The 23,029-nt window shown below is 38.4% G+C and overlaps 1 long non-coding RNA gene across 1 annotated transcript in view; it reads right to left on the bottom strand.

Moving 5' to 3' along the window:
• LOC120307384 overlaps positions 1-5,610 on the bottom strand; it is a 29,693-nt gene extending 24,083 nt beyond the window's left edge. Inside the window, exon 1 of the long non-coding RNA XR_005556510.1 lies at positions 5,320-5,610. This is a non-coding gene — a long non-coding RNA (uncharacterized LOC120307384). The remainder of the gene's footprint in view (positions 1-5,319) is intronic.
• Between the last annotated feature and the right edge of the window lie 17,419 nt (positions 5,611-23,029).

Raw genomic sequence — 23,029 nt, 5'->3', positions numbered from 1 at the left:
TTTCTTGCAGACATTTCATTATCCAAACCAGGTAACATCATCGGTGCTGGTCCAGCACTAATGTCCAGCACTGATGATTACCATGGTTTGGATAATGAAACTTCTGCAAGGAAACAAACAAGCTCAGAGAACACCAAGGACTCCTCAAAGATGCAGTAATAATTTCCCAGTGCTTGATGAATAGATATTGTTAAGGGCTGGGAAGTTTTTAGGACAGGGTCATGGTAGTTAAACAGCTAGTTGGTGGTTTAAATTTAACAGAAAAATGACAAAGCCTCTGGGCTTTGGAAGAAAATATGGTCAACTTGAGTTCACTATTAAAATACATTATAAATGTCTGGCATTTGTCTGGAACCATTAACCTGAAGTCTTTTATAATGTCTGTGTAATAACAGAATTGCCGAAATTGCAGTGATGACATCAGTGTCCACAGGGTTTCACCACTTGGTGCAACCTTGTTGTTCCATTTCTGAAGGACTTTGAGAGAGATACTTGGTACGTCATCTGAAAAAATCAAACTGGCAAGATTGTGAAATGTGTATCTAATTTGGAGTGCTTGGTTGCGATGCTCAAAAGGACACTGATGGAAAAAGATTCATCATCATGTTGAGTCTCTGGTAGCTTCTGTTGAGATCAGGGTGTGGAGTCTGGAACTTAGTCAGACTCCACATCCTGATCTCAACAGAAGCTACCAGAGACTCGGCAAGAGAAATACTAGGCTGAAGTCACTTTAAGCTGCCGATGGCCCTCTCACAGTCCCCTGTAAAACCCACTTCAATATCCAACTTTTTTTTGTCCCATCTTTCCTGCATCATGCTTTGCTCTTCTTAGGCTTGATACTAGAAGCAGTGGGTGGGTAACCTAACTGGCATTTCTGCTTTGAGAAATTCTAGGTCACAATTTATGAATTAACTCCCACATGGCAGGAGTTGATTCCAGAAGTAAGTGCATGGATTCAGAAACGGCATGGACATTCTTAAGATTATCACTCCTATGCCTTTCCTTCTTCTCGATTTACAGTCATAAGATTGGTTAGCCTACAAATTTCACTTTGCTCAGACATGAAAGTTTCATAGCTAGATTTGTGCTCTCATTTTCTAGTCATTTTCTCCCCCTGTCCTTCTTTCCACCAAATCTCTTTTGCTCTTTCTAGTAGATTAATATGCCTGTAGGTAGTACCTTGTTATATCAACTGGTGTAGTATGTAGGTCTTTTAGGAGCATTAAAAAAATGTGTTGGCTTTTCATCCTAATGTAAGCTGGGTGCTGTGCCAGGCAGCCTAGAGGACTCCTAAAGCTTTGTAATCAACACAGAGAGATAGATAGATGGACGGACGGGCGGATGGACAGACAGATAGATAGACAGATAGACAGACTTCAGAATTCTGAAGTTCACCTGCATTATCACTTTATCCCATTCTGTGTTTACTTACCTTTCACTCAATCTATTCCTCACAACCAGCTTATTTGGTGCTCTTTCTGTTTTTTCTCTCACTCTAAAAGCCTTTTTGAGTGTTTTATGCATTACATAATTGGAACATGGAACAATTATAGAAAGAAATGGAATGGAATGAAATGTCTTAGAGGTGGCCTTGGTTAAACCAAAGTACTCCATATTACAACATTGTGGATATTTTCAAAAGCATAGCCCATTCTTATCTTGAAGGTAGATAGTCCTAAAGCAGGCCAGTTATTTTAATCTGAATTAAAAATGTAAGATAAATTATGGCCAGCTGGGAAACCCATTTTGGGGGGGGAGGGGTTATTAATTCCTTCAAGAGAATCAGTTATGGGCCACACACTAACGTCAAAGTCAATTTTGGTGAGTCCAAAGCAAAATATGGACAGGTTAATCTCCTCTGCCAACTCATTTCCCATCTCTTTCCCTCTGTTCTTTCTCCATTCCCACTGGATTCTTGGGAAAGGGACAGTGATCTAAACTGACTGCTCATAAAGAGATTTTGAAATTTAGACTGAGGAGTTAATTTATAGCTCTAATCCCTAAGCTGGAAGAGTCCCAGTGATACAGAAGTCTTTCCTTTTCTAAGGAATGCCTCTATTTTACTTAGTGTCCCTGCCAAGACTACGGATCACACCTTGCCTTCAAGCAGCATTGAGTCTAGCTTTAACTCCCACCATTGAATCATCACCAGAAATGTTAAACTGAAAAAAAAGCTCAAAGTACAATAGGGGAAGTGGAGAGAAGAAAGAAAAGGAAATAACAGGCAGTTGGGGAGGGGAATCAAATCAATTCCTTCTTTGAATGGGGAGACATTTCTAGATTACTGAAGAATACACAAAGGGTGTTGGCTCATATTGTACATATACTGACACCGAATTGAACATCTCGTACTTAAAAAGTTGGCCCTCTTGGACGGAAAACTACAGCTGACTTGCCCGCACCTGTGGACGCACCCAACTGCACCTCTTTTTGAAATGGCTTTTTTGGAAAAGGAAGGAATGCTCAGTATTTTGAAATGCTGGAATTGCTTAAAGCTATCCTAGGCCAGCATTAACTTTCTTCCACCTCCGTGTTAAGAGGCTTCCTAAGAGTTTTGTACATGTAGATTACAGGTAGTCCTTGACTTACAACAGGTCATTTAGTGACTGAGTTGCAATGACACTGAAAAAAAGTGGCTTATGACCATTTTTCATGTGATCATTTTACAGCCTTTGTAACATCCTCATGATCATGCGATCAAAATTCAGATGCTTGGCAACTGGTTCATACTTGTGATCATTGCTGTGCCAAGCAAAATCAGTGGGAAAGCCAGAATCACTTAATGACCATGTTATTAACTTATCAATTGCAATGATTCACTTAACAACTGTGGCAAGAAAGTTTGTAAAATGGGGCAAAACTCACTTAACAAACTTAGCAACAGATATTTTGGGCTCAATTGTGATCATAAGTAGAGGATTGCCTGTACATGCCCCCTGATCCCAAGACATTTTTGCTTCTTGAGATGAAACAGCAAAGGAATTGCACCATGATTGTCCAAGATTAAGTAAACAGATTGATCTGGTTATTCTATCGCAGGGAAGAAAATCCCGTACATAGTAAAAATGTAGTCATTAGTTAAAGAGCTGGGAATTTGCTGCCTCTTTAGGATGCCTAAAAGGATGCCTGGGATGAGCAATAGAACAATATCTGGAAAAGATCCTGGGCCAAAATGGATGCCTGGGTAATGCTCAAGGCAGAATTCTCAACTGAATTGTTCCAATCTAGTCCTTCTGCATAACACCAGGTATGTCACTGGAAGGAAAAATCACAAAACTGTCTCTCACTTATTTTGGCCATGTCGTGCAGGGGAATTCACGGGAGAAAGCAATTATGTTTGGAAGAGTTAGCAGCAAAAGGAAACCAGGCTATCAAAGAATACAGGGGTTGGACACCATCAAAGCCGACACCAGCCAGAGCACAGTAAAACTCAATGAAGCAGTGCAAGATTGGAAGATGTGGAGAGACCCAGCCCATAGAAGCGCCAAGAGTTGGACATGGCTGAAGGGTAACATAATCATCATGTTGGGCCCAAATGGGCTTGCATTTATAGCCGTACGATATTCAGTTCCCCCTCAATCCTAAGAATGCCAAAGACTAGGAATTTGAATTAAGTGGTCCTTATTTCTATTCCACCATCTGCTTTGCCATACATTCTTTTAGCTGACCCCAGAATGATGCTTTAAAAAGAAGTCTCTTGTTGTTGTTGTTAATTGCGAAGTCGTGTCCGACCCATCGCGACCCCATGGACAACGTTCCTCCAAGTCTTCCTGTCCTCTACCATCTTCTGGAGTCCATTTAAGTTCACACCTACTGCTTCAGTGACTCCATCCAGCCATCTCATTCTCTGTCGTCCCCTTCTTCTATTGCCCTCAATCTTTCCCAGCATTAGGCCCTTCTCCAGTGAGTCCTTCCTTCTCATTAGGTGGCCAAAATATTTGAGTTTCAACTTCAGGATCTGGCCTTCTAAAGAGCAGTCGGGGTTGATCTCTTCTAGGACTGACCGGTTTGAACGCCTTGCAGTCCAAGGGACTCGCAGGAGTCTTCTCCAGCACCATAGTTCAAAGGCCTCAATTCTTTGGCGCTCAGCCTTTCTTATGGTCCAACTTTCACAGCCATACATTGCAACTGGGAAAACCATGGCCTGGACTATATGCACTTTTTTTGGCAGGGTAATGTCTCTGCTTTTTAGTATGCTGTCTAGATTTGCCATAGTTTTCCTCCCCAGGAGCAAGTGTCCTTTAATTTCTTGGCTGCAGTCCCCATCTGAGGTGATCTTGGAGCCCAGAAAAATAAAATCGGCCACTAAAGAAGTCTCTAGTAGGGCGAAATAAGTGATTGACTCCATCTGCGGATGGAATATCCTTTCTTCTGCCTCCAATCACACACATGAATGTTCCTTCAACTGTGATGAATTGTATCTCCTACCTGCACAGCAGACAGAATGGCTAAGTGACAAAAATAAAAAAAAAATCCCTCTCCTTTGCTGAGAATACATTTGTCAATCATGGCTCATCAAAACTGTGTGATGTGTTCCATGAAGAGCAGTGTTAGAAAACTTTTTGACAGGGCTTGCTTAGAAATAAGGACCTGCTTTTCTGTGGCATTTTTTTTTTAAATTATGGATAAGAACTTTGATTGAATGGCCTTCAACTAGAATCCATCCACAGAACATTTCCATTTTGTCAATTTCAAAAAAGCAGTGCTGGGATTTATAAAATGCATGCAGGAAGTTCACAAACTCTTCATCAGCATAAAGTTCATAAAGTCTTTATCAGTGAGAATCACCAACAAGATAATTAACTAGTTAGAGCAGAGGTGTGAAAACTTTAGAGGCTTTTGAACTTTCATCATTACCATATACTGGGTGTTCATGGAGTGTGGCAATATCTGGAAGATTATAGATTGCCTACAATTGTGTTAAAAGTCGTGGGGTCTCAAGTAACTTATTAAGGGAGCAGGTTACTTTCTTAGAATAAATCTGGTTCATTTCCTTTCAGTTCTTTCCACAGAGGAATCAGTGAGTGACCCACAAACAACCAGTCACATAATCAACTGACCACAACACAACATAGAGAAGAAACTGAATGAGACACTTCACCCAGAATCCCACTGAAGATGTTACCTAGTTTGGTAACAAAACATCTGGGAGCTAAATAGCAAGCTCGGAGAGCAGACTCCTGCCAAAACCTACAACTATGAATATTCTCAACAATATTCTCAATAATTTCTAATCAGTGAGCAACCTCAGCTATGAAGAGGTTATCCAGTGATCACTGAGGAGAGACAGAGAGCGAGCAAAGACACACAATTACTCACCTTCTGAAGTGGTTGCAAATTTGGTCTCTGTACAAGGTGCTGCTCTGCATATGTCAGCTTCCAGTCAGAGGATTTAGAAAATTCTGAAGGGTACATAGAAAAATTGGATAGAGATAAGAATGGTTACTTACCTGTAACTGAGGTATCACGGGTGATCTGTATATTCACAATGATGAAAATTTGCACCTTCATGCTACAGTTAGTCCTCAACTTAAAATCATTAGTTTAGTGATTGTTCAAAGTTACAATGGCTCTGAGAAAAGTGACTTATGATCATTTTTCACACATACAACCATTGCAGCATCCCCATGGTCATGTCCTCATGTGATCAAAATCTGAATGTTTGACAACTGGTTCATATTTATGACAGTGGCAGCATCCTGGGGTCATGTGATCAACTTTTGTGACCTCCTGACAAGCAAAGTCAGTGGGGAAGCCAGATTCACTTAGTAACCATGTCACTAACTTAAGAGCTATAGTGATTCACTTAACAACTGGGGCAAGAAAGGTTGTTAAATGGGGCAAAACTCACTTAACAAATGTATCACTTAGCAACATACATGTTGGGTTCAGTTGTGGTCGTAAGTCAAGGGCTACCTGTACTTCAGTAGCAACCCTCTAAAAACTGAAAAATTTGGTCGGACTCAGCAAGTGCACACCTGTTCTCCTTAGTGGAGAATGACCCAGGAAAACATCAAAATGTAAATACACAGATGACCAGTCAAAAACCTGAGTTATTGCAGATGATAAATTCTTTTTTTATTGTAGTCCTTATGATTCACATGGATAAATAGAAAACTGAATGTCCAGAGGCAAATCAGTGTCTGTTTTCCTAAAATGTATCCTTCTCTGCCTAAATAGTTCTCCAAAATTCTAACGGAGGTTCATTGTTTTACCCAAATCACAGAGATTTGGCAAAGAAACGTATTTCAGAAAAGTAGCAGATATGTGCTGGAAGAAATGCTTAGTAATAAATTAAGAGTAGATGGCACTATTTAGAAAAAAAATATATTGGGATGATATACCAACTTTCCTAGGGAAGACTTCAACTGCAAGAAGTATTCTGATAAAAGATGAAAATGACAATATTCTCGCTCGTAAAACAATAAAAATTTAGATCTAGTTATATGGCAATCTTTCTTTTCTTTTCCATTATATATGAGATATCTATTTTTAAAGAACATAACTCACTATTCCCATGTGCTTTAGCAATTCAAAACACTTACTTCTAATATAATATATCTATGGCACAAGTTGCCAACAGATCAAACTATTTATTTATTAAATCAATAAGATAAAGATAAATTCAATCAGAGACCAGATTTGGTACTTGAGGATGCAAATTAAGTATGCCTTTTAGAAAAATTTTAACCATTGGCTGCAGAAGAAAAAATAAATAAATCCAAGCTAATTTCAGATAGGAAATCAGTATGCTGAGCTGGCTGATAAGCAAACATGTAAAGGAAGATTTTAAATTTTAATGTGTGAGGTTTTTTTTAGAAAAAAGATAATATGAAGCAGAAAACATACAATCTGAATTTCCTTTGGTGGAAGAAAGTGGTAAAATACCCCCTGCTAACTGGAGAGATGGAGCAAACTATGATAACCTTGCCCAAGATGGTATGAGAACAATGTCTTTCCTTCTCTTGAATAGGAGAGTAATGGACAGAAATGCATATTATTCTGTCCATGGGAATATAAGAACTATCCACAAAAAATCATGATCCATAAAATTGTGCAATAAGTGATATATGGGAATGCAAATAGCCTGATGTAAATTTGTCTTCACTCTTCACCAAACAAAAAAATGTATCTGACCTCTATTCATTCCATATCCACACTGTTGCATCAACTCAAGAACTGGGCAGAGACTTGTAGTTGCCTGAGAAATGTGTAGGCAGAGAGTTCCTTTGAATGCAAGCAACTCTAGAAAGTCTAATATAGACACCCAGAAGACAAAACTTTATTTCACCTGCATTTGTTGATTTATCAAAGAACCATGATATTGTTCCTGTATAACCTTGCTGGAAAGTTCCTAATGGTACAAGACTCTCCAGACATGGATATTGCTCCTTTAGGAAAGCATCTACTATTACTTTGACCCTTCATGCCAATAGAGAAAAAGATACCCTTGCAAAAAATGTGTCCCTGTGAAAAATTTGTCCGAGGCCACAATTTCTCTGTAGAAATTGTCATATCATATCAGGAAGAGGTATTCATGGATCTCCATGGATGGTACCAAAGTTACTAGCACTGAAACAAATATGTGTGCAGATGAGTAAAATGAATAATCGTTATTATGGTTGACATATGTTGTGGATATGAGAGAATAGGCCTTGTTAAAACAACCAGTGACCTGTCTTTATATGTAGAAAGACCAGTCCCTTACCAATATCAATGTGGACATCAGAGCATTGAAATAAGAAGAAGTCAAGAGTTTTCCAGAAACAGTTAAAGGGAATTATGGCCATACATATCTAGGGAGATTCTCAATTATCCAGGTCATGGCTGTCCCATGACCGATCTTCAGAGTGCTAATGACCAGATGACTGCTAAGCAACATAAATCTTCCCATTGCTCACCATTCAGCCAGAACTGAAGAAGCTGCTTGGATGAGAAGTGAAATATCTTTAAGGGGAAAACCATAAAAATCAAGTTGCCTTTTGAAAAACACCTTAGGGACGTTACGGCCATACAGTTTCAAAGCTTTAAGCGCAATGGTGCTACTCTAAGTCTATTGTCCCAACGGAACAAACAATAATTCCCTGAGGATGGAAATACTGTATATTGGGGTCCCAATTCCTGGCCCAGATAATTGGGAACTAGTCTGTGGAAACAGTGGATGAGTGTTCGAAGCTCCATTAGCATAATTAGTGGGAGTGAGCATGAAACCATCCCCTTCCCCCCCCCCACACACTGATCTGCAGACCCAGAAAGATGGGGGACAGCTGGTGTATACAGTGGTGGGATTCAAATATGTGAACAACCGGTTCTCTATGTGGATGCCACTTCTGGAAGTCCATTCTGGGTCTGGGCAACAAAAAAGTAGCTGCCGGTTCTGCCGAAGTGGTGCGAACTGGCTGAATCCAACCACTGGGTATATCTGACCTGCAGATATTCCAAGATATCTCATAAAATGTGATGAAAAGGTGAGGTATGTCCTTTGTGTTCTCTTTTTACAAGAATATGTTTTGATTGTGGAATATTAGGAAAAAGGTTCATTTATTCCTCAACTTCCATTTTACCAAGGCAGTCCTTTGATATTATTGTCAGTTATGTTAGAAACTAGACAGAACTGAGATGTAGAGAATGTAAATGAGCAGTTGTCATTTAGAATTGATTGTGGGAAATTTAAGGTAAGTTTACCATTCCACCATGGAAAATGAGGGGGAAAGTTACTGTAAGGCATGGCATCAGTCTTAACTGTCAATGGTTATAACCTGTTGGGATAATGATGAGGACATTCACTTTTAACCATCCCATGCTGAGTTACTGGGAAGCTTTAGCCAAGTTCAGGATTGCCCAAAGTATCTTAATGGTAGTTCAGAGACCCGATTCAATTAATGTGAAGCTTGAGTAGTCATCATATGATCTTGCCCTATCTCAGTTAAAAGGAAGTGGGGTGATAATGGTGATGCCTTTTCACTTCATTTTGACTTGGTTAAGATACCTGCAGGATGCTTGGACAGCAATTTTATGCTTGCTGTGCTCACTAAGGAGCAGTCAACTGGTTTAAGCTTGTTCTTTTATTGGCAACTCTTGCAGTGCTGATGCTGGAGAAAAGGCTCAAATGGGAAGAGAAATGAAGGAACACAAGTTCCTGTAATTTTCTCAAGCAGCCTGCTGTTCCACATCACATTATGGGTAGTCTTACCTTAAGGCAGAGAAAGGATTAGACATCAAAAGTGTGGAGGCCTGGGTTGAATATTTTCATACCTTGTTCAGCAATGCTCCAAATGTCTCAATTTTCACATAATGTCACCCTGAAATCCAGAGACTGATTCCCTGTTCCTTCTTCTAAGATGGTTAAACTTATTTTGCAATTGAAAAACCAAAGGCAAAGCAATTGAAAGTCATTTGATCGGTTCAAGGCAAATGTGACTGCTCTTTCCTTGAGAGCTGATGTAAGATCCATCATAGTAGATAAAAATGAAATAGGAGTAATCTGGCAAGTATTCACTCTATCAGTTTGCTGTACATGGGAGGCAAAAGTAGTAGATATTGGATGAGGCAGGACAATATCTCAATGGAAGAACAAGCTGAGAGCAATATCTAAGGGAGGAATAGTTGACACTAGATCAGTGTCTTATTTCTCAAGATTTAATAGAAAAATGCATTAATCCCCTTCAGGATATCATCTTTCTTGCCTTCATTGACCTAAAGGCAGCTTTTGATTTGATCTTATGAGAGAAATTGGATGCTTCTTCTATCAATGACAACTTTTGATACTGAGCATGAAACTGCATTGAAAGAATACACTGTGCAAATCTACTGTGTCATTTTGGAAATCAAAATTCCTCATTGAAAAAGGAGTGAAGCAAGGATAGGTTTTGGTTCCATTGCATTTTTAACTTGTATATTAATTCTTTGCTGTGAGTGTTGATAAAACCCGAGAATCATCCCCACTGTTGGCCAACAGATCAATTTTGATATCCTGATCAGCAATCCTCTCTACCATGCAAATATGCCCATTTGAAGCTAGGGATGTCCAACCTTGGCAACTTAAAGACTTGTGGATTTCAACTCCCAGAATTCCCCATTTTACTAATATAGCTATCAAATTATATCTGTATACATCATTCAAAATATTCATTACCAATAATAGATTTCATTCAGGAAAAAAAAGAGGGGGGGGGGGAAGAGAGAAGGTAAGACTGATATGGCCAGTCCTTCCAGAAAAGGGAGTGAGGGTTTAAAGCAGGAATTCTGGGAGTTGAAGTCCACAGGGTTAAAGTTGCCAAAGTTGGACGCCCCTACTTTAAACCCTCATTCTCGTTTGTGGAAAGACTGGTTGTAGTAACTCTTTCCACAAGACCTGTCATTCCTCCTAGGGAATCAATGAAATAAGGACTAAATTATGCTATAATTTGTTTACTCTGCTTCTCTGTATCTGTAGAATCTGGATATAGCTCTGATCACATGAAATGGTACAGAATACCAGTATATAAATTCAGAATTTTTTTAAAAATGCAAGTACTTATTTGGAGAATCGGTAATGCAGAAACTGCAGTAATGGACCCAGGTTCACCTTTATTACACCTGAAGACATATTCCTGCAAGGGAATCTCATAAATAATCAGGCTGTAGTAAAGGTTTAATGCTGGTAATGAGAATGAGGCTTAATTTTGCTCTTCTCCAAAGCAAACCAAATTGAAAGAAGGCCCATCTGGAAGAAACATCTACTGTTAAGAAGCCTATTTCACAAATTTTCCTCACAAGGCCTTCAAGGCCATTAATACCAAGATGGTGAAAGGCAGATCAGCTTTATGAAAACAAATTCTGAAATAAAATGAATGTCCAGAATTGGGAAGAGGAGAGAACAAAGAGCAAAATGAATTAATGAAAGCAATAAATAACAACACATATGAAGGAATTTTTGTGAGGTATTTTGTTATTAAATTATATTCTTGACTGTGTTAGTCAAAGAATTGAGAATAATGATAAGAATTCTGTAAAAGGTAGGAATAGGATAGATTTCCAAGCACAAGGTTTAGCCCTGGAATGTTCTGACAAATACCTTGTGCAGCAATTCTACTTTTAGTGTAAATCACTGTGGCTACAAGAAATAAAATTTACTTTTCTTCTTCAGATAGATAGTCCTTGTCTTATGATTGTAATGGAGCCTGTCTGTTATGGGCGTAAGTTGTGAGAATTGTAAAGTGGGTCACTCCTCTGACCACACCTGATTTTATGACCTTTTTTCAATGATCATTAAGTGAACACAGTGACCATTAAGCAAACATTACAGTTGTTAAATGAATGCATTGTTTGCATTGGGGCATTTTTGCCAAACCAGAAGTAAATGCTGGTTTTCAGCAAAAACATTGCAAATCACATATTCATGGGATGCTGCAAACAGCCATAAATGCAGACTGCTTGCCAAGCACCCAAAATGCAGACATGCGCATCCATCGGAACCACATCATAAGTACATTGGGGGGGGTCCATCATAACTTTAATTGGTCAATAAGCGACCAATATGAGTCAAGGACTACCTGTAATTATCAAAGATAGGATCACTTTGTGAAAAACTGGAAGTGTATTAAGGAGAGTCCAGATCTGGTGGTGCTTCATGTTTAGATGGGGGTCAGGCAACCTCAAGAAGACCAATCATATTGAGTACACTCTTGTTTCAGAGAAAATCAATGAGTGCCAGTGGGACAGAATGATTACCTTCACATTTTGCTTATGGCTTCCTGAGATCATCTGGATACAAGACAAGAGAGGTATTTGGTCTGATCCAGCAAAACTCTTCTGGTGAGACACATACAAGAACCAAATTCATGCTAAGACTCCTACTGATACTTCTCTGCGGCATCATGATTTATGTCAGAATTATAGCTGAGACTCATGTTGGGACTAATCTATTACTTATTCAAGCAATATTCCAGAATTGACAACTTAACCTCATGCAAGTTTATTCCTGCATGATTGATTGATTGTTTGATTGATTGAAATGGATTATTAAATGGAGGGAGTTTTTAGAATGAAAAAGCAGAGTTTCACTCATGACACTATTCAGTAAGAGATTTACATTTCAGGATATGAAATAGTTTTAGCTTAGATATAAACTAAACTATATTTATTTGTATAGAACACATAAAAAAGCTGTTGTCATGATCAGATTTGAAGTCAGGTTTAAATAATTGACAACTACAAAGGCCACCATATGATCTTAGGCCAATCTTCATCGACATCTTCCACATCTGTAGATTTTACTTCCCAGAATTCCTCAACCTGTGGGGCCACTGCTGAGGATTATGGGAATTGAAGCCCACAGACCTCGATACCTAAAGCGACTAGGTTGAATAAGTCTAATATAGTATGCTAGTACAGAGAAAAAGGAGAGGGTGCGTTTTGCATACTTTGATTCTCTTTGGAGGTACACATGCAGTCAGGCAGTGGGGAAAGAAGTAAATTTGGTACCGTAGTTAAGAATAATATTTGACTAGGTGATCAGAGCTTCAGTAAGCAAGTAAAGGATATGTGCTGGAAACTGGCAACAGGATTTCAAGCTATTTCATTGCACTATAGATACTCCTTGCTTAACAACTGGATACTTACCAGTAGTGACTGTTCAAAATTATATCGGATCTCCCCCAAGTTACTTATGACTCAGTTATGGAGTTCCAATGGCTGTACATAGCCCCATGGTCACATGACCGCATTTCAGATGATTTGCAATTGACTCACCGATTGCAGCATCCCACAGTCACCTAGCAACAATTTATTATTATTATTATTTTTTGCAGTTTCCAGCCTTTTCAGATGGTTTTGGGCACAAACCCCATGGGAATACATGGATTTACTTAACAGCTACCATATTCATTTAATGACTATGGTGTTCATTTAACAACCGCTGCAAAAAAAAGGTTGTAAAATTGGGTTCAGTCACTTGGGTCCCCCTACTTACGACTGTCATGACTTATGACACAAATTTTTATTGTGGTTTTATTGTGGTCATGAGTCAAGAACTACTGTATGTCAAGAAAATGGACACGGAGACCCAAATACGTCAACTGGCTTGGTGAGCAAATACATTTTATGGAACAGTGTCAACATGCATTTGATCTCATTTACCAATATTGGGCACATTTCTCTAAACAAAAAAAATGTATTTAAAAATGACAATTAACTGACCACACACCTGTGATTTCTTGCACAGAGAATAAGATTCTTTTCTTTCACTTCTAGTATTTATCTTTTTTCATTACCATTGTGACTTCTTGTCCAGAGAGGGGATAGTTAGATGCACATTGTAATAATTTCATGTTTTATACTGGGATTATTGAAAGAGATGTGCTGTAACAAAGGCGTTGTAAAGAGTTTTGATTATACTACAGATAGATATTTTTACATTCTCTCTTGCTCTCTGCGGAATTGAAGTTTCTTAGAACTTATGGTTATGACAAGACTTTTAACAGAATGAAAGGATTTGATATAATTACTGTATCTTGGTTGCATTGTAAAAAAAAGAAGAAGAAAGACATCTTTTGAACTAACCATCACTTTTGTTGTGATGTATAGCTAACCACAACCAATTTGCTACAATTTAGAATCTGCTATGGAATTGCTATTATACCTGTAACTGAAAGTTTAATTTGTAGAGCAAAGTACCCCAATTTGTTAATCAAGCTAGTAAGAATATTAATCCACATTAATCTATTGTGAGATCCAATGTAGTGTGGTTAAGATGTACCAGGTTAAAATCCATCCAGGCTTACTGGGTGACTTTGAGCAAGTCAATATTAATTATTAACATTAGTTCACTATTTAAAATCAATATTAATTAATATTACAAGTCCTTGCATGAAGAAAATTAAGACAAGGAACCACTGTGTCTTTTATGAAAAGGGGTGTTAAAGCCTGACAAAGAAATGATTTGGTTTATTAATCAGTGAGGGCTACTTCAAAATCCATAAAATTAACAATTAATATTGAAATTGTTTCAGATATGAAAGGCAAAATGAAAAGGAAATATTTGTAGGAGGAGGAGTGGCAGAATCTGGGTGCAGAGTTAAAAGAGAAATCAACCCAGAATTCCTACATAAGCACAAGCAAACTAAATTCAACCTCCCTTGAATTCTTACCTAATCCCAAATAGGTGCTAACTGTTAGTTGAGAAGATTCCTGTGGATAGGCATGATTAGCAATAAATCAGTTTCATTGGACCTTCACTATGAATCTGATCTTTTGTGCCTGACATATTCACCTCAGAAAATATATATATTAGATATTGCCTATTCTTCTGGTAAGGAACAGAAGAAAAAAATCCTACTGGCAATTCTTTTGATTAACAAATAGCCAGGCACATTTAACAAAGAGTAATGGTTCACCAAAGAGCTTTCTGAGGAAATGAGAGTCTTGGCAAAGAATAAGAATTTGAAAACACGAAGCACCTTAACACAATTGAGGGCGATATGCATCTCTGTAGAAATGGTTAACTAGAACAGTGGTTCTTAACCTGGGTGATATCGCCTCCCAGGAGGTGATTTCATTTTTCGGGGGCGGGGTGATGGAACGAAAAGGGGGAAATATGGGGCCAATGGAGCGAGAAGTTTTGGGGACACTTTTGAGACTATTTCGTACAGTGAATCGCTGCATATCTGTTGTAAAAAACATCAGATCACTCACTATTAGTGGACTGAATTGTGTTTTCAAATGTTCCTCCAGCTAGCTTCAGTACAGAACGCCGTACATATGTGAATACGCATCGCTTATCTTCATGTGCATTGCGCAGCAGCCTTTATCCTTTTTATATTTCTTTTTGCGTCTTAAATTTCACTTGTAATTCAATCATTAAATGTTACTGTTTTTCTTTTCGGGCATTTCACTTTCTTGCAATTGAATTTTGTTTTCAGTGGTCATTACATTTAAGTGTCTTGAATAAATAAGATAATAATGAAATACATGTATCATGAAGTTTGGGAATAAAGGGATGGGTGGCACCAAAATTTTTCAAACAGTTGAGATATGGGAAAAAGACTGGAAATAAATTATTTGCATTGGTATGTCCTGATGACAGTTTTAAAGAAAACAAAAAATGCATTTGCATAAATTGAAGAATTATTTCCTATGTTGTGATTGAGAGGTTATGTTGGGGGAGGGGGGCGATGACAACTTCCTCATTGGCTCAAGGGGGTGATTCATTCAAAAAGGTTAAGAGCCACTGAACTAGAACTCCCAGCATCTTTACAAATGACCGCTTCTAGTGGAAGCTGTAGATCATCACTGTAGGAAGTTACTGTTACTTGAAGGAGACTAGGACTAGGAACCCAGGACTTGAAGAAAGACTTTTGGTGACTTAGGATGGGAATCTATTTTTACAAATTTTTTAAATTAGCATATGAACTTCAGGTCTGGGCAGCTGAAGACATGGTGATTACATGTAATTGATGCATGTTTTTTATCTTTTGTTTACTCATGTTCGATTCACAGAGCCTAGACAAGTCCCTGCAGTTTCCTTGGCAAGGTTTTTCAGAAGTGATTTGCCATTGTCTCCTTCGTAGGGCTGACAGAGAATGACTGGCCCAAGGTCACCCATCTGGCTCTGTGCCTAAGGCAGAACTAGAACTCACACTCATCTGGTTTCTAGCCTGATGTCTGGCTTACATTTTACTTAGTAGGAATACTAATATCATTTGATATCTTTTCTCCTTGGTTGTTTTTGTTGTTTTGCTTCTCAGGTTGGACTGCAGCCCTCCTATTTTTTTTTTCTAATCTCTCATCCAAATATTAACCAGATCCAACCCTACTTAGCATTTTCAAGATTCATCTATCCTGGCCAGAGATTGCCATCTGCTGTAGTTCAATGAAATTCAATGCTCCTAGTAAAAACATGCTGCATTGATTTGAACTAGATTGTTGTGGCTGAACACAGTTTAATCCTGGGATCGTTTTCAGATAGTCAAAGGGTAGGTGCAGACATTATCTCCAAGGCTATTAGATCAGTTCATCAAAACAGGGGAAAGAATTCAAATTTTTGGTGTTTGCTTTTTTAAAATGAATCTAGACAAAACATTAGCCATTAGTATAGTCTGCCATAGGAGGATGTGAAAACATAGTTAATTACCCTATACAGTATAAAGAATAATTTTATTTTGCATATTTTCAGATTTGGACATATTTGTTCCTCATTGTTTTGACCTAAGGTTCCTTTACATCCCAGGTGATGGCCATTTGCCAGAAATGGGGTGGGGATAGATATATGCTCATAAAAAAATACCTCAAGTTAGACAGTGTCTCATCAAATTTGGGGACAGCAAAATCCTCCAAAGATGCAGCAGCTCAGTCAAAATTACAAAGTACTAACTCTAAAATTAACTTGCTCTGGGATATTTTAAAACAGTAGATTGCTAGTTCTGAGCTGATGGGTGTGCTCCTACTCTTCATGAAATATAGAAGTGGTTTATTACATATATAATTATATCCTTGCCCAGTACTGTTATTTCCTAGTTGTAGAATAATGGTCTAAATGCAAACAGACTGTCTGGAATATCAAAAGGATATTGCATCATAAAAACCTGTAGGAAACAACAGGTAACAAAGGCTAAACACTCCCGTTTCTCCTTTCCTCCCAGATCTGAATTTGCTCTGATCTTCTAGGGCAATTCTGCTTCCTTGCACTTCATCTAAAATGGTCTTCAAATAGGGAAGAAACTTGGTGATTGAGTTCACACAGTACATTAAATAAACCATGGATTTGATACTGAATATTCCCAGCACCAGCAGGGTCCAAACAAATATCATTCATTGACTAGATTCACACCACAGGCTAGAAGAATGAAATTGTTTATTTTGTAGTTTATCATGAATCCATTATTTAATGCATTGAGTGAACAGGCTATCTATTTAAGTCCTAGGCTTTCAATCATGGGTCCCATCTAGATTTTTATTTTTTACCATACTCTGAAAGTGCCCTGCTAACTTGATTAATCAATTGAAAATATCCAATTACTCTAATTTTCTATTTAAGCAATTTTTAAAATCATGTTCATATTTAGATAGATTTAACAGACTCTAATTGTGTCTCATGGTTCCTCAAAGGAGGAAGCCTGATGTTGGAATTCCCCTTCTTAGGAATTGAAAGGAGTGGTTGTGGGGGTTTAAAAGGTCGCAGTGATGGGGATTGGTGTGCCACTATCTTGACTTTTTTTGATTCATGAAAAAATGGGAGGGTTTTGATCTCACAGTTGTAGCTATCAACTTTTATCCCTTCCTATGGACAATGCTGTCCTTTCCAAAAAGCAACCTATCAATCTTTCTCAAATTAAAGTGCAAGCATTAAGGGAATGGAAGAGCTACACCTATTGAATCAAGCATTTTCAGTGCACTGTTCCATATCCCCAGGATCAGGAAAAATAAAAGAGATAGTACTGGTTGCCCTTGACTTATGACCACAATTGAGCTCAGAATTTTTGTTTTTAAGTGAGACTGGAACAATTCAGTTGAGAATTCTGCCTTTAGATTACCCAGGCATCCATTTTGGCCCAGGATCCTTTCCAGACATTGTTTTATTGCATCCATTTTGGCCCAGGCATCCTTTCAGACATCCTAAAGAGGCAGCAAATTCCCAGCTCTTTAACTGATGACTACATTTTCACTATCAGAAAAACCTGCGCACGGGGTTTTCTTCCCTGTGATAGAATAACTGGATCAATCTGTGTACTTAATGTTGGACAATCATGGTGCGATTCCTTTGCTATTTCCTCTCAGGAAGCAAAATGTCTTGGTATCATGGGGCATATACAGGTAGTCCTCTACTTATGATCACAATTGGACCCAAAATTTCTGTTGTTAAGTAGACATTTGTTAAGTGAGTTTTGCCCCATTTTAGGAGTTTGTTGTTAAGTGAATCACTGCAGTTGATAAGTTAGTAACACGGTTGTTAAGTGAATCTGACTTTGCTAGTCAGAAGGTTGCAAAAGGTGATCATAGGATCTTGGGAAACAGAAAGTATGAACTGGTTGCCGAGCATGTGAATTTCGATCATGGAGCTGCTAAAAAAGATCATAAGTGTGAAAAAGGAACCATTCTAACTTTGAATGGTCACTAAATGAACTGTTGTAAGATGAGGACTACATGTAATCTCTTCTAAATAATTCTACCTACAGATTGCTAGAACAGGAAGGAATCCTGAGTGTGGATGAAGAGATGCAAATATCTCTCATTTGTTTGTTCTTTTGCTTCGTCTGACTGTATCTGGCATCAATGAAGTTTGTGTAGCCTTTTCTAACTCACAGATGGAAATTTTGACAATGTGCAGATTATCTAAATATCACCCAAGGTTTTTTGGTTTGGCCTCTAATGTGCTAAAAACCAGTGGGATTACATTTGCCACATTATACCATAATCTTTCGACTTCAAATTTCAGATCTTGATATTTTGTTATCATCTCCAATTCTTTGTCTTCTATTTTATTGTCCCCTAGTATTGTTACATCAGTTATTAACAATTTCTTCTTTACTTCCAAATAGAAAGAACTGGAGAAAAATGGCAAAATACAAAGATTTGCAAATAGTGTGTGGCAAAAGAAAGCAAAGATAATAGGAATAGAAGCCTGGGATGCAATCCCAAAACATCCAGATTATCACTTGAACACCACTGATATTGCCAAAATCACCATCAGTCAATTTACTTGGAACAGCTTATATCCTGCAGCAATACTTTTAATACCATCAAACAACATTTGTCTATTCCAGGTCCTTGAGAAAGACTCAATAGATGAATAAGGATGCTAAATCCAGTCTAAACATTTGGTTGACTATGTGATGAGCCACATTTTCCCAATATACTCAGATTTTCCATTCAAAACACAGTCAGGCTTCTCCCACCACAATTAAAAAAAAAAAAATGGAAAAACCCTCCAAAGTTAATTAACATCATTAAAATATCCTAACAGTTAAAAGAAGGGGCTGTCAAACTTAATACTTGAAAGACTGCATTTTACATCTGAGGAGTAACTCAAGAGAACCTTCCTCTTTGTGTTTCCTATATGAACCTCTGAGAATACCGATAAGGTCTCTGCTAACAACAAAGTTTATAATTGGAGAGGGTCTCCCTCAACTATTTAATCTGGTTGCAGAATTTGGCAGATTTCTAGGGAGTAGGAGAAGAGGAGATCAAATAGCAAATATATGCCATTTTGCTTCATTTATTAGATTAATATGGTCTTTTCCCAGAGAAGCTCAAGGCAACTTACATGGGCATCTCCCTTCATTTTATGGCTGTAAAAATAAGGCTGTGTAGCTAGACTGAGAAACAGTGATTGGTCCAAAGTGAATTTCAGAAATATAAAATACAACCACCAGATACAGGAGAAAATATATTAAACACAATGATGGAGACATCTTAGGATACTCCCAGTTCCCTTGGATCTCCAGGCCTGAAAACAAAGTCAGGTCTTAAGGGATTTATGGAACATTAATGCAGATGGAGCTAACCTCATTTCAGGACTGAGAATGTCCCATAAAGCAGGTGCTTCTGCTGAGAAGATCCATCTCTTAGGACCCACCAGGTGTAAGTCACCAGCGCAGTGTTTCTCAACCTTGACAATTTTAAGGCATGTGGACTTCAACTCCCAGAATTCCACAGCCAGCATTGCTGGCTGTGGAATTCTGGGAGTTGAAGTCCACATGCCTTAAAATTGTCAAGGTTGAGAAACACTGCACTAGCAGATAGGACCTGAAGCCTGCTTTCTCTGCCAGATCCAATGGGATGGCAGATGTTATTGGGAAGACAGGGTCCCCAAGATAACTCAATTCCATGCAATAAGCTTAAAAGGTTAAAACCAGCACCTTGAATTGGCTGTGGGTGCAAACTGGTAACCAATACAGGTCATAGAGCACAACTAGGAATGGGCAAAACTGGTGCATAATGTGAAACTGCAAAGGCCTTCAAGCCACAACTGCCACTGCTCTTTGAGCCAAAGGTATGAGTCCAGGATGACCCCTAGATTCCAGAGAATCAGGGGCAATGCCACCCTATCCAACACCAAAGATGGCGTAGCCTAGAACAGGCATCCCCCAAACCCAAACCCACTCAGTCTTGCCAGGGTTCAGCTGAAGTCAGTTGTTTCCTATCCAGGCACCAGCCTCCAGCCTCCAGGTTAAGACATGTTTACTTCAGGAAAACGTGATCTCAGTCCTTTTTAAGCAAAACTTTACTAGAGCTACGAGATCTGGGTTGTAAAAACCCAAGAGACCACTGTGTGTCAGCCAAGAGTTTGAATTTTCTGTATCTCTTTGCTACCATCCAGTGTTTATTTGTATTGTTGTAATAGAAATGGTTAGCTCTAATAAAACAGTAGACATGGCCATCCTACTCAGGATGTGTGGGAAGGCTCCATACCAGGAAGCTCATCATTTGCAGCAAAGAGACAAAGTCAGCTTTGGTGTCTGACATCTCTCTTGCCACCATATTCAAGCATGTCAAACACAGTACTAAAGGTATAGTGTCCATTATGCTTTCATTTAGGTTTTTATGTGATGTTTCAAATGTCTACAATACTTTTCCCTCACAGCAGAATTAAAGCATTCTGTTCAGCTCTTTCATGGGAGGGAAAAAAAAAAGATTCCAGTCAGTCTTTGCACAATAAGTTATTAGCTGTTTCAGTGTCAACTGTTCTTTTCCATAACTCCTGGTGATTTAAGGTCCCTTCTTTTGCACTTTTTCTCTGTGGCTTTTATATTTTCTGGGACAATCCTTTATCACTAACTAGAAGCATACTTCACATTCTCTAATTCAACCCTTTCAAGTGGGACACTGCACATCCCTAGGTGAGATATTTCCTCCTAGTTCATGCATTTTGTCTTTTGGTGTAACTAGCCCGCCATGCTGGGCCAGACCATTTAGCATCCAATTTAAGCCAGAATGTTATTTAATCTTGTTCTTAAACAGAGTTCAGCTACTGTAATGATATCGGTGGATATGCAGAACTCTGAGCCATTTCAAGCTTCATTCATACCAAGATTCAGGGCATTTTATCCCAATTGGCAGTTTTTATTAATCATTTAGATCAGTGGTTCTCAACCTTTTTAATGTCGTGACCCCCAACCGGTCGTAAGTCAAGGACTACTAAACCGGTCGTAAGTCAAGGACTACTCAACTGGTGCAGCACCGTTTGCAGAATGGGACTTTTGGCGGGCTCAGCAGGGCAGAGACAGCCTGGACAATTCCTATTGGCTTTTGAAAGCCAATAGAATTAGACTCTATTCAAGAGAGTCTATTCTATTGGCTTTCAAAAGCCAATAAAATAAAAGGGAGTAGCACAGCTAAGGAAAAGGGGGGGAAAATGGCGGACTGCATTGTTTGGCGACCCCCGTGAAAGAGTCGTTCGACCCCAAATGGGGTCCCGACCCACAGGTTGAGAACCACTGATTTAGATGGTATCACTGAAACACAGGGACAAATGTCTATCTATGTGGTTGTCAAAAGTGACTTGACAGCACATAATCCACCAGACTGCATTCCTATTGCAATTTGAAATAAATCAATAAACAAGAAATGCAGGTAGTCCTCGACTTACAACCAGAATTGAGCCCAAAATTTATGTTGCTGAGACATTTGTTAATATTTTTATGATCTTTTGGCCATGGTTGTTAAGTGAATCAATGCAGTTGTTAAGTTAGTAACACAGGTTGTTAAGTGAATCTGGCTTTCCCATTGACTTTGCTTGTTAGAAAGTCACAAACCGAGATCATGTGACCCCCCCAGTCACTGCAACCGTCATAAATATGAGTCAATTGCCAAGTGTTTGAAGTTTGATCATGTGACCAGGGGTGATCACGTTAATGTGAAAAAACAGTCATAATTCCCCTTTTTAGTGCCGTTGTAACTTTGAACGGTCACTAAAAGAACTGTTGTAAGTGAAGAACTACCTGTATTGCAATTCAAATATCAAAACACTTCTACTTTCATTTTAAATTATAGTTTTTTCACTATTATGGCTGTAAAATTGCATATACAAATACATGTATGTGAGAGAGGTGGCTTAGAAACAAGATTTCCAATTATTTCAAGTGAGTGTCAGCAGCTCTTTGCACCTCGTAGGCCTAATGAAACTAGAATGAATTATACAAAATTAAATTTTAAAATCTTGAATAAATTATGCAAATGCTCCCAACAAGTTACAGAAAATAGGTTTCTTCCCCTTCCCCTTGGGATGATATATTTTTTCCCCTTTTTTTTAATCTGAAAGCAGCTTCAGGATATATGAAAGCACCTGTGTAAACTTCCCAAAGAGGAAACTGTTCCTATAAAGGAAGGTTGTTTAGGATTTTTTCACTTTAGAAAAAACGGTTTTTAAAACTTCTGCTAATATTAAAATAATAGGACTAAAAGGGTCGTAATTAAAATGACACTTGGGAAATATGCCCCACTAAAGCATAAAGAGTCCAGGGCTCTTTGAAATTAGAGCGGATTATATATACTGTGAAATTAATTTAAGGAATATCCCTAAGAATGCACAGCAGGAATGATAAGAATGTGATGAAAGGCAAAGGGATTTTTGTAAACTTAGACCTAGAGACCATCCAGGCAATTCAATGAATTGTTCGCTATGATGGTTGGATATGATAGAACTTTAGATTCTGTATTAGAAGAGAACAAGGTTGTAGATAGCACAGTAGTCTTTGACTTACAACCATTCGTTTAGTGACTGTTCAAAGCTACAATGGCACTGAACAAAGTGAATTATTACCATTTTTTACATTTACGACCATTATCCCCACAGTCACGTGATCAAAATTAAGATGCTTGGCAACGGACTCACATTTATGATGGTGGCTGTGACCAGGGGTCATGTGATCACCTTTTGCAACCTTCTGACAATAAATAAACTCAATCGGGAAACCAGATTCACTTAGTAAGCGTGTGACTCACTTAACAACTGCAGTGATTCATTTAACGGCGGTGGCAAGGAAGGTCGTAAAATAGGGCAAAATTCACTTAACAACTCTCTCACTCAGCAACAGAAATCTGGGGTTGTAAA

The sequence above is a fragment of the Crotalus tigris genome, unplaced genomic scaffold (genome assembly GCF_016545835.1).
Source record: "Crotalus tigris isolate CLP2741 ecotype Arizona unplaced genomic scaffold, ASM1654583v1 scf7180000017550.10884619, whole genome shotgun sequence".
NCBI classification, from domain to species: domain Eukaryota; kingdom Metazoa; phylum Chordata; class Lepidosauria; order Squamata; family Viperidae; genus Crotalus; species Crotalus tigris.
The sequence above is the reverse complement of the archived record's forward strand: the minus strand, read 5'-3'. Positions and strand labels throughout refer to the sequence as shown.